Here is a 12755-nt window from a genome sequence, read left to right on the forward strand (position 1 = left end):
ATCTTACCTCACTCACAGTAAAGCCTCTCAGCACCTGAGCATTGTGATCAGCTCCTTGACAGTGCAGGGACTGCAGATATCTGTGGGGGCTACTTTTCCTTTTCTTATTTGTTTCTTATTTCGTTTCCTGTTCCTCAGAGGCTATGAGAATGGAAATATACTTTCTTATTCGTAGAGCTCTCTCCCTCTCTTTCTCTCTCTTTATATATATTTGCATGAAATTCAGTGAGTCATAATAAATAAACACTCACATTGAATAGCCTGTTCTGGGTTTAAGCTGCATGAAAATAAAAGCTAAAATGTTGTGTCACCTTACACGCATTACTTCCCTATCCCTGCAGGAAGATGGGACGTTTCCTCAATATTATGGTTTTGGATTCTGCACAATTTTTCGGCCCTCCACAGAGTATTGCCCTTGTGTGCATCTGTGCAAAGACTGCTCTGACTATAGCAGAATTTGACAGCCTCTACTGTCACAGAGCAGTGGCTCATTCCTCACACTCCACTGCCAAATGGGATACACATTTGACATTGTGGAAAAAGCTTTTTTTTTTAAAAAAGAACAACAACAACTAACAATGTATCCAGCCATCAAAGGCAGCCTGTGCTTGCTAAAGACCAAAGTGTCTCCCTCTGTCCTTTCTACCTCCAGCTTTTCCATAAGAGACAACCAGGATGCTGTAATCATGGTACTCCTCATAACCCCTCCTTCTCTCCCATTCCTCTCAAATCACTTCCTGTGCTTTGGAAGACCCTGGCACTAAGGCAGGGCCCTCTTGCACCCAGTGGCCTCCCTGCAGAAAGGCAAAGCCCTGGTGCTGTAGCAAAGCAAAGAGAGGTGAAGTCTGATAGAGAGAGTTGATAGTAATTCAGCTGAAACAGCACCCATTTATCTTCCTGACAAGGATTCATCCTTTTTGTCCCTATAGGGTAGAAAGTTTTAACTTTTCTTTTACTTCAAGAGTCAGATCCCAAATATTTATTAACCCAAAGCCAAGTACAAATCAAGTGTTTCAGTCCAGGAGTCAAAGCAAAAGCAAGAGTTTGCCAATACTACAATGATAGAAAAAGCAATCCCAAAGTCTTCAAAACAGCTCTGAGCCCCTCTGAGACTTTGTTCATTCCAGAGTCCTGATACATGCTGGAGTTATATTTGCCCCTTGTGTACTGCCTGAGATAGGGCCATAAAACTAACCAGGGATTTATGCTGGATTGAAACCAAGATCCCTTCTCTGCTTTACTGAACATTGAAATTGGGCGGAGGACAAGACCTGTAAATCTATGCCTGCTAGCAAACGCAGAAGTTATATGGGAGGTAGCGATTTAGCAGGATTGCATTTACAGAGAGAGATTAGAAGCCTTAGGATTTCTTTTCTGAATTGACTGCAGTGTAATTTTTATGTCCCCAAAGAGAATAAAATTAAAAGAAAAATCTCTCCTTTTTCCTAGCAAATACTTTTTGCTTGAGCATTATCTATTACCAAGGTGAAAGAAACTCTGAAAGAAGCAGAATGGAAACTTTCAGAGTACAGTCTTGGTGAACTAAAGCCAATGCTGACATTTAATTTTGCATTGTTTTCAAACCAGTCCAATTGAAGACCAAATCCTGTGCCTTCAAGCGTGTGCTAATTGTGGATGTCCAAATAGAAACACTGGGTTTGGCTATTTTAAATCTTACTGTGTCCTAAAGAAAAAAAAAAATATATATATATATATAAAATAAATGAAATCTTGAATGCTGTTGGATAGGCAAAATGGCAAAGATTAGTGAATTCCACAAAATTTGTGACCTAATGACCTGATTTGAGGAAGTGCTTGAACTTTCATAAATGTAAAAGCCTGTGTTTTTTCACACATGTCTCTGGTAACAAATAACTTCAGGATCTTCTTCAAGTTCTTACTATGTGAAACCCCCAAACTATATGACAGCAATACATGAAGATAAGAGTTACTGCAGGAGAAGTTCTGATATCAGTAAATTCCTGATTACTTCAGAAACCTTGAGAAAAGTAGATCAAATTTCAATACAAAAATTCATTTTTTTTATACAAAAATTCTTTTTTTTTACTAATTTGATTGTTACAAATTGTTATTTGTGATATGCATAAAGTGCCTTCAGCTATTTCCCTTGGTTTTGATAAGATAGTTCAGTAGCATCTAAGAAAAGTATATTTTAGTAAATTATAGTCTGAGCTGAGTTCTTGTAACCACAGTTTCATGATTTTTCTATTAAATTCTGCTCTTTTTCTCCTTGGCTTCACCCTGCTCACTGTTGCTACAAAAAGAATATCAGATCTTCTGAAAATGTGTTTAAATGGGATTTGGATAATTCACTGCCAAAAGTTTGGCTGTGCTATGCTGATGATTATTTCATACTTTGACCCCTTCATCCAGAGCCATTACTCATATTTAGGGAAACATTTCAAGCCAGGCAGCTGTTCACATTTGCTATGTAGGAAAAGGAAGACCTTCACTTTCTTTGACCAGTCTAGTGGTTATTTTTTTACTAGGGAGAGTAGTCTGAGAAAACACAGGTATATTTTTTTAACTTCGATTTTATACAAAACGTATTTAATGTCCTATCCACAAATCAGTTTTGATTTATTCTAAGCATCCATAGAATGAGATGAATGTCTTCCACCTCAGTATCACAAGTTTAAATAAGCCATAAATCACTTTTTATTGCAGTTTGGATACACAATAGGTCAAATTTTCTTAATGTTTTTGTCAGTCTGTCATAAAAGCACTAAAAAAATCTTGAACCTTTATACCCACTGCCACCATCCAAAAATCTATATTTACTCAATAACCTTTTGTTCTTCTTTTAGTTGTTCACCCTTGTGAGACAAAACATACCCAACGTTTATTTTTAGCTTTGCCTTTGACAGTTCATAGTTTAAATTTAAAATGTTTAAATCAAGTGATGATGTCCATAGAAAATCTTAAACAGTGCAATAGTCAATCTACTGGATTTTTGGAAAGTATAATTTGAATTTTTATAGCATTTGGCAGTGTAAAGTAATATTGATGCTTTTGTCCATTGAAATACAAATATACTCTTTCGAGAGTTTTGTTGCCTTATAATTTTTAGGAGATTTACCGAGTTAGGGAGCTGTGAAATAAAAACAAATGCCTGAGGTTACTGCTGTTTACTTTGTCGAGAAACTGCTTTAACAGTATACAACACCTCCAAAATAGTCTTGATTAACTGCTAGACTTTGTGAGCTTATTTTCTTTTTACAAAAAATATTTTCTTTTTCACACTATCAATGTAATTAATACGAACATTTACTGCTTTGTTCCAGGGGTCTACCCATCGTGTACCCCTAAACCACAAAATCCCTTTTTGATCTCAGTTGCATCTCTGTTAGATGAGGAATTGTGAACTTGGTCCTTAAGGCAGATTTTTAGGATCAGGTGGTCTTCTAACAGCACAATTACTCTGGCAATGTCTCTCTTTGGACAAAAAAAAAGTCATATATGTTTTGGTAAAAACCAAAAATCTGGATTTATTTCATAAACAGCATATCACAGAGCAGCTCCCAACACACTTTAGGCATTTGAGGTTAGGAAGTGTCTGCCAGCCTAACATGTGGGAGACAGACAGAGGATACTAGGTTGTTGATAGGTAATAAACTTCCTCTTATTTCTTCTTCCGGAAGAAATCTGTGGTTAATTATCTCAAAACTATGGATGGCCCACGTAATTAGGAAACAAGTCCTGAGCTCTATGCCTATGGAGATGGTGATTTTTTTTTCTGATTGAATAAAGTTCCACTGAAAGAATTTAAAAACAGAGATTTTGTCTGGCAAAGGCTGCACATGTTTTTAAAATCAAAATGTCATTTATCTGTTGGTAAGTTGTCTTTCTGAGGCCATACCTCTCTCCTCCCCCCATTCTGGGACTTTGTATACCATGATGCTTTGAGATCTTGCCTTCTGTCAATGTCAACATCACAATCCAGTCTTACAATTTGCTAGAAAACTGAAATTTGATATTTATATTGTTCTAGTTTAAGAAAACCAGATAATTCTTTATTGTAAATAATATTTTTACATTTAAAAAGAAGTAGTAGAATACACTTTTTCACCCTTTGTCAAAATAGAATATTTTATAAAATGTTTTTCTGTATTAAAACTTATTCCACAGTCTGTTTTAAAGATGTGCTTGATTCTCTCTGAAGTGATGACAGGCCATCATGAACACATGGAAAGCTTACCCAGGATACAGTCTATCTTTAATATGAAGATTTCTCTAACATATATCCCTGGAATTAAAGAAAAAATAAATAAATTACACAGATAGTACATGTATACAAAAGAGATTAGGCTTTTCTTGTAATAAATGCAATCAATTTGTTAGTATCTGGCACTTATTCATATGTAGGATTTTAAAAAGTAGCAAAATCATTTACTCTATTGTATCATTTCTTTACATAAAACACTGCATTATAAAACATCCTGTGCAAGTTTTGGAACACTAACTAACATTGCATAATACCTTAATTACTTTTCAGAGGACATGGTACATTTCAATTCAATAAAAAAAATCATTATGGTCCCATGAAAGGCCACAAAAGACCTAAAAAATTGATTTCAGGATAACTCAGATGGATTTGTATTGAATCTGGCCCTCAGTAATATATCTGTCATTGTTAAGGCAATAGCAGGGTCATGGTGTTGCTTGTGTAAGATCCATGGGTAAAACAATCTCTTCTCAGAGGTACAGCTAGTATTCATCATGCTTCTGGTGGCACTTCAAATGTACCAGGTACTTTCCAAAACCAGAAAGAAATAACTTCTGTTGCTGGACAGCTTCCTGCTGAAGTTCACTAAAATAGGACAAAGCTAAGGGGAGGAGAGGGAAGAGAGACAGCCTAGCTGAGAAACAGAGTTGAGCAAACATGTATCTTGTGGGTTCAGCTGGCTTCCAGGAAGGAAAAGCATGCTCCCACGCCCATTGCATACTCAAGAGCTCAGAGTTCCTTATGTGAGATCCAAGGTCACAAATTAACTTGTGGATGATGTCTCATCAGGCATAAAATCCATAAAACCTGTTGAAATCTCTAGTAGGATCTCCATCCTTGGAAATACTCACTACTTGACTACATGTGGCCCTGAGTGACATGGTCTAATATCAAAGATGGATCTGAATTTGGGTACTGTAAGGATAGGACCAGATGATCTGAAGTGATACCTTTGCATCTTAAATTGCATGATTCTGTAAAAAATAATTTATTTATTTATTCAGCTGATCTCAACACAAGGTCACCAGGCACCTGTTCAGTGCCCTGGACACCTCCATGACCTGGTGGAGGCCTGGTGCCTCCAGCAGCAAAGGTGGGTGCACTCTGCTCACCCCCTTGAGCAGCCATGATGGCACAGGGGTGCAAAGATGCCAGGAGCATTCCAGCTGGTGGGGCTTGTTGGTGAGGAAGAGGTGATGCATGAGAGCAGGGAAGAGCCACTCATCTGAGGACTCCTTGCAGGCATCACCCCAGGGACCACTTTCCTCTGCTCTGTGCTGATGAGGCACAGACTGAACAGCTCCACTGCTCTCAGCTCAGTCAAGGACTACATCAGGAACTGTTTAAGGCTCCACAGCTTTAAGCTAATGCCCTGCATTCCACGAAAAAGCTTATCAGAGGGCCCAGCCAGTGTCAGCACAGCAGTGTGTCTGTGCCATCAGCCCAGCTCCACACGCAGCCCCAGCCTTTGGTGACAGTACAGGTGTGTGGCTGTTCCGAGGTGCAGGCACCACACTGAGCACAGAGCAGCAGCCTGGGCTTCAATGGGGTGAGAGAGACAACTGTGAAGGACCACAGCAGCAGGGAAAGTGGAATGATCTCACCAGGGACAGAGAGCAAAGGCTTCTATCTGCTGGATCTTGACCTGACTCTGCCTGGCTCTGAGACTCAAGGGGAGAAGCTGTTGTACTCTGGACCTGGCTGCCAATAAAAATTCCTCCTGCTGCCTCTGCCCATCCCTCCACAGCTACTGTCTAGACACGGGCAGGGATACCACTCACATAAGCATGGTTTGTAGCTGGCTTTAAAAGAGCAAATTGTCACACCAGCACTACTGTGGAGGGTGACTCTACAGAAAAGGAAACTGAGGCAGGTTACTGATAATACTGATAATACTGATTTGAAAAGGGGAAATTAATGGCTGAACCTGGTCTGTTTCCGGGCAAGCCCTAGTTACCTGGAAGCACAGATATGCAAAATAAAAATTATAAAGAGAGGGATTCTAGGAAAAATACAAAACTTTTTTTTATTTCCACTGCAATTAACAAACATATGAATTTTGAACAATTTGTTGGACTTCCGGCTAAGTGATGTATCTAGAAAATCTGCACACTACTGATGCTGTGAGATTCAGGCAGTCTGAGTTCATCTTCGAATCAGTGCCCAGTTGCACGCATGACTTTGAGGTATAACGGAACAAAGATTAGGCAATTTTTTTCAAACCACTCACTCTTTTTTTCAAACCACCACTTTCCTCACTGGGAGAATATTCCTTTGGGTCACAAAGTACGTATTTCCTCAGTCAATACTATGACAGTGAGATTTACAATTATGTCATTAATAACACTGATTGACAAAGAACTTCCTCAAAACTCTTTCAACTCCCGACAAACATGATCTATGAACAAAAGCATACAGTTAGAGATTTACAGCTGAACACGTGAGTTTGGAGCAGGGGTGGGAAGGGAAAGGGGGAGGAGCACATGAAAAACACCACCTGATCTTTTTTTTCCCCTATGACCACTATTTGAGGCTGGCTCATGTTTGTTTCGAATAGTTGCTTACTTGTTTCATTGGTTGCTGAGGGTTCTTTTGATCTCTTGATGAGGATGAACTGGAAAGGGACTCCTCTTTTGGAGAACTTCCACAATTCTTTACACTCAAACGGGCTTATGATAAACACATTATTTTGTCCATAGTGAATGAGCTAGATGTTAGTTCTCCTTGGATTTGGTTAAGGACCACCTTAATAATTTTCCCTGTTGTCTGAATGCATCTGTTCCACATCTATCTTGCAGAAATTGGGGGGGGGGGGGCGGTAAAAGGAGACCTTGGTGGAGATAAGTGCAGTTCTTTCAGTGTTCCTTTTATTGAAGCTATTTTGTATTTAATGAGTCTCTTCTGTTTGTGCCTTATAATAGCTGTAGGATTTTTTATTTATTGGTACCAATTACACTTAGTCTTCTTTTTTAATAACACGACTTTCTATTGTAAAATGACCTTGTGTCCAAGGAGAAAGTTTTGTAGGTCCCAGTTAATTTAGAGAATTTATTCTCAGGTAAAGAAGGCCTAAGAAACTGTCTTGGGGTGACTTTATGATGTGTATCCCATATCGCTGCTCTATGCTCAGGAATTAATTTTGTACCTTTCTATGCCTTTAAACTAAGCCTGAGAGGGGGGAGGAAAAACTGAGCAAAACTTTTTCAAAGCAGTTTGCAGCTTGTTCAAGGTCACACAGAGATAGAGACTTTTTTTTCAGCTGCGGCAGGAGAGCGGGAGGGAAGGGAAGCACCCAGGCTTGCTTTTCTTTCCAGCCAGCTTTCAGCAGTTTTATTTTGCCTTTTCCTTTGGAGAGTTGAACTTTTGTTTTCCTGGGACTTTGTTTTTTTCCCTTTTCTCTCTGCTGGATGGTTTCAACATCAGAATACATTGGGAGGAATTTCCACCGAGGCCTTGGCCCTGGAGGTGGGCCCACCACCCCGTCCCAGCTCCAAGGAGGGGGAGAGAGAGATCTACAGAAGGACTCTGAAATTTTCCCAGGTTTCTTTCAGCAGGGTGAGGGGTTTTATTATTCAGCATCATTATGTTTTTCCTGTGTGTTTGTTAAATGAATAGTTTTTATCTCTTTCACTTTGCTTCGAGGAAAATTTATTTTTTCCTGAACCTGGTGGGAGAGGGATGATTGTAACCTGCCTTCTCTCAGAGGATGTATTTCTATATTTGACCAAACCAGAACAGAAACACATTTCTTCTCTCATTTCAAATACAAGATTTTTACATTTTTTTAACTTTATTCAGATTTAGTTTTTAATTTTATAACATATTTAGATGTCTTGTACACTGTACTTCCTATCACATAATTTTGACACTTAAATTATAAATAAACATAGAATGCAATTTAAATTTTCTGGATATCTTTAATATTAGATTCTTTAACATTTATCTGCAGCTGCTGAACCTACTGGTTTCTTTTACTCTGCAGGTTTATGCTGAATCTTCATGTACTTCCTTACTAGCCTAATTCCAGCAGATGAACATTAAAAAGAATCCTATTTCCTCTAAAGGCATCCCCTGGATTTTTCCATATAGTCAGTGTAGAGAAGGAGGTACTTAGACCTCCAGTGAGAGTTCTTGTATGTCTTTCTTTTGTGCCTAACATGAAGAAAAGCAAGATTTTGGAGAGGGGTAATATTTTTTATGGGACTGCAGTGAACTGCAGCGGCATTCAGAAGCCCCAGCCCCTTTTTTGATCACCTATACGGGGAGCTTAGCTTTTAACTTTGGAGGAGAATTACCTCATTAAGCAAGTACAGTTTAAATGCAATCTGAATTAAACAGCCAAGTCTTGGCTGGTGGCTGCAGTAAAAACCTTGAAAACCTTTTCTGAACATGCACAGGAACTAAAAAGAAAGGCACTAAGGGCTTTAAAAAAAAATCCCAGGGTTGTGCAGCCTCATGATTTTGAGGGTCTGCCTCCTGCTGTTTGAACGTGTGGATCTGACAGTGATACAAAAATTGCCCAGCCAGCTGATTGTGTCTTGCTGTCTGCCTGGGATCTCTTCCTTCAGCTTCACTTCTAGCAAAGCCTGCCCTGATTGCTGAAGGACCCTCAAGAAAGAGTGGCTTCTTCACACCCTGCAGGGCCTGTGCCACCATCCAAACAGGCAAAGACATCCACTGCAGCTCTGGCAAGCTGTTGGGCCATGCTGATGAACGTCTTGGATAGGGCAGTTAGAGTGCTGCAGGACCTGCAGCTCATCCCTGGCTCTTGAATGGCAGTGCTGGTGTTTGGGAGAGACGCTGCTCCAGGGCTGCAGCACCATACCTACCCAGCAGTGGTGGGGGGCAAGGATGAGGGTCCTCTCCTGAACCTGAGAGATGGAGTGAAGCCAGTCGCATGCATCTGGTTGACATGGAAAGCAGGAGGGTCAAGCAGGGAGCACAGACAGCGAGGAGGGTGATACAGGAGAAGAAAGTCATTGCACTGCAGTGATGGAGCCAGCATTTGCTGGCACAAGGGGTTTGTGCCCCCTCCCACAGGTCTGTGGCACAGCCAGAGTGGCACCTACTCCATGCAGTGGCTGTGTAGTGCATTCACCACGAGGAACAATTATCCAAACAAAAATTCACCTCTAGGAACAATTATCTGTCCATGTTTGAAGCCCTCCAGCTATCCATTGTGATGCACCAGCCCCAAAGAGCCATGGCATAAGTAGTTAAGCTGCACTGGGGTAGGGTGGAAAACAGGAGTGGGAAGGGGAACAAGAAATGTCCAGAGTGGTGTATCTAAAGGTAGGGTAGACGTGAGGAGTGGGACACAGATCTTCTAATGGTGTTTAATAGTAATGTTCTCTGAAAAAGAAAATATAAGAATTAAGCTGAGCTGCACTGTCTCTGTCTCCTCCTGTCTTCTCTTTTCTGCTGTGCACATATAAAGGCACTGAGAATATTAATTGCACCATGGAGGTGGTACTGAGCTAATAACTGTACCAATACTGATAATGTGTAAGAAAACCAGATGTAAGCCACCAGCATAACTGCATAGGCTCAGGTGAACTCCTGTGGTGCTATTCTGCACAGAGATGCCCACACCTATTTATTTGAGTTAGAATTTGTACATGTGAATACCTGTAGATTTATCAGACTTGGTTGCTGACTGATGGGCTGGAAAAAGGCTGGTGTGGCCAGGGCATTCCCAGGCAGGAATAGCCAGGGCACCTCACTCTCCTAGGCAAAGCTGCACACTCCCAGCACCCACACTGAAGCCAGTGGCAATGTTGTGGGAAATCCACTAGATGTAGATACAGCGTTAGACTGTCACTGATGCAGAAAAACTAGAATCTGTCTTCAAAGGAAAATTACCTTTCAGTGCCATGAGAGGGGGCAGGTGCTTCTAAACAGAAATTAAAAACCTTTTAAGGATTACACTGATCTTCAGTTTCATAATAACAACAAGTGTCTTGGCTAAGGATTTTTAAATAATGTCTTATTTATTCAATCTGTTTTTTTTAAAAAGCCTCCTTTGCTCTGTTGCATTATGGCTAAGTGCCACCAAATGCCACATTATCCTCCAAGACTGCCCTCATTTACCCTCCAAAGCCCCCGTCCCATTTGCTGCAGGGTCACTGAGATTTGTCAGCTCACCAGGGCAGCGCTGGTGGAAGCTCATGCTGTGGGAAGTATTAGTGTGCTCTTGGAGGAGAGCAAAATATTGAGAAACAAATGATAGGTAAATAATGCTTCTGTCCTAAGGTAATGAGGCTCTTTTTGGAATGTAGATGAGGAATTCATCAAAAGAAGGCTAATTTAAACTTCTAAATGTTTAAATCATCTAAATGGTGTATGAGAAACACTGCCTGGTTATCCTCTGTCCTGGGCAATGGGGCAGAGCATCAGCTAATGTAAATCCACCACAGCTACAGAAAGGTATAGCAGTGATAGACCATGCATGGGGCTGGTGTGGTCAAGGAAAATGCCCCCTAGAAAGAGCACCCTGCTTCCAGTGGGACAGGTAAAAGGAATGAAAGGCTCTTGCCAAGGGCTTGTTAGAGACAGGTTCACTTTCTCCCTATCAGAAAGGTACTCACTGTTCATATTCTCCATCCATTTTCCAATGTGGTACAAAGTTAGGGTAGCAAGTTTACCCTGCAGCACTTTCCTAGTGTTGAAGAGTAGCAGAAAAAATGTCTAGAGAGGAACAAAAAAATAAAATCATTAGCCAGCTGATAGTCTTCTTAAAGGTAAGAGAGTAGCAAAGAGGAAAGGCTGCCTGTGGGCTAATAGTGCTTGCAAAGAATTGAGCACTCGGGAAGGCTCAGAGTGAAGAAAATTGGTAATTTTCAAAGAAAAACATCAGATTCAATGGGTAACAACAGATGAACTAAACAAAATGAAATTTAAAAATAATTAGATGAATAACAATTGAAAGACATTTTGAGTTTCCTTACCCATGCCAACACCTGGTGCCAAGGGCAGTCCCATCCTGTTCCTCAACACAGGCATCACAGGATCCACACCAACAGCTCACAAGGCCAGGAGGCAGGTTTGAGCAGTGGCCCTCCAACTATCCAGTGTTTGGATATGAATGCTGAATGGTTAACATGCTTCCAGGTGGGGTTTTGGTACATGCCAGATAAAATTTTCCCAAATCCTGCTTGAGCAAGGTTTGGGAGAGGCCACATGTGAGGCCCAGTTCCCAGCAGACAGGATGGGTGTGATTGCATCAGACTGGCTCCCTCTGCTCTGTCCTCCAACTTAACCTGGGATTTGCACCCACAAATGCCTCCACATGCCAGCACCCTGCACTGCAGGTGTTGCAAACTAACCAGCACCCTCCTACCACAGGAAAAAATGTAGCTCACAAAACCATCACAATTTTTTCAGGCAGTTTGAGCTGAAAATACCCCAACTTTCCAGAGTATAATAATGATGGCACAGGGACCCAAGATGAAGTGCGGAGGAGATGCACGTCAAGCACTGTGTAAAGTGCCTGAGCTGCTTCCCAACCTCCAGGCCAACGACCAGTTTCCAAACCTGTTTTAATTTGCTGGGCAGAGCCTTAAATCCCAATGAGGAAGTATATGGTTGCTCTGTAAATTCCCTGCTGGAAATAAAGTGACACACATGAATAAACTGTGCTCTATGTCACAGACTACACAGCAGGGAAAAAAAGCCAGGATTTGGGTATTATAGGAAATGTCTCTCTGCCTTGGGTTGGGGTGGACTTGCCCCACCAACACTGAGCAATGTACAAGCAGCTGCCTGGCGGCAGCTCAAATCACAATGTGGAAATCAGCCCTCATACCTCAGGGCCAGGTTCTGCATTGCACAGGCTGAAGGCTCTCTGAGACATATGACCCACAAAAGACAGCTGCCTTTTTTTCAATAAATGACTTTGGCAAGAGGTACTTTTTCACAAAACAAAATTCCTTGCAACACAATAATAATAATAATAATAACAACAACAACAATAATATTTTTCTTATTTTGTGAAAGTGTTGAGCTGCTTAATTGTTTTTCATCCAATATTTTGACATAGTGTTACCAAAATAGCTACTAAAATGTTTACTTGCTAAAATCTCAGTCTGTGATAAATCAATGGAAAAGACATTGAGACACTGTGACGTCTTCACAAGAAAGCACAAAGAATAATAAACACAATAAATGCTAATTTAAGAGAAATCAGAAAATTTAATTTGTTTTTAAATGTTTGGAATTTTAAGACTTTGCTCCTAACAACAATGTTGTTTTTCAGCCAGTTTTTCTCAGACGTGCTTTCAGGAGTTATCCACATGCTCACTGTTTGCTGTTGGCTTCAAAGATTATAATCTCATTCAAGCAGAGACTCATCTTCTCCCATGTTTGCAAAGCACTTGCACAACTCTGAGTGTCACTGGAGTTAGAAGCAACAGACCCGTCAACACAAAGATCAAGCAGAAGATAAAAAGAAGAAAAAGTCTTTACATGGCATTTGAGTGAAAGCATGCTTCCAGAAAGGAAAGATGGATAG

At 40.6% G+C, this 12755-nt stretch overlaps 1 long non-coding RNA gene across 1 annotated transcript; it reads right to left on the reverse strand.

Moving 5' to 3' along the window:
* Window positions 1-2661: 2661 nt before the first annotated feature.
* On the reverse strand, window positions 2662-11649 carry LOC121659237. Its single transcript, XR_006014225.1, has 3 exons — window positions 11194-11649; window positions 10834-10933; window positions 2662-4267 (listed from the first exon to the last, which is right to left on the reverse strand). It is a non-coding gene; the product is annotated as an uncharacterized LOC121659237 (long non-coding RNA).
* Between the last annotated feature and the right edge of the window lie 1106 nt (window positions 11650-12755).

This window comes from Corvus kubaryi, unplaced genomic scaffold (genome assembly GCF_017639235.1).
Source record: "Corvus kubaryi isolate FWS band 111438036 unplaced genomic scaffold, C.kubaryi_AGA036_p1.0 split3-73, whole genome shotgun sequence".
Lineage (NCBI taxonomy): Eukaryota > Metazoa > Chordata > Aves > Passeriformes > Corvidae > Corvus > Corvus kubaryi.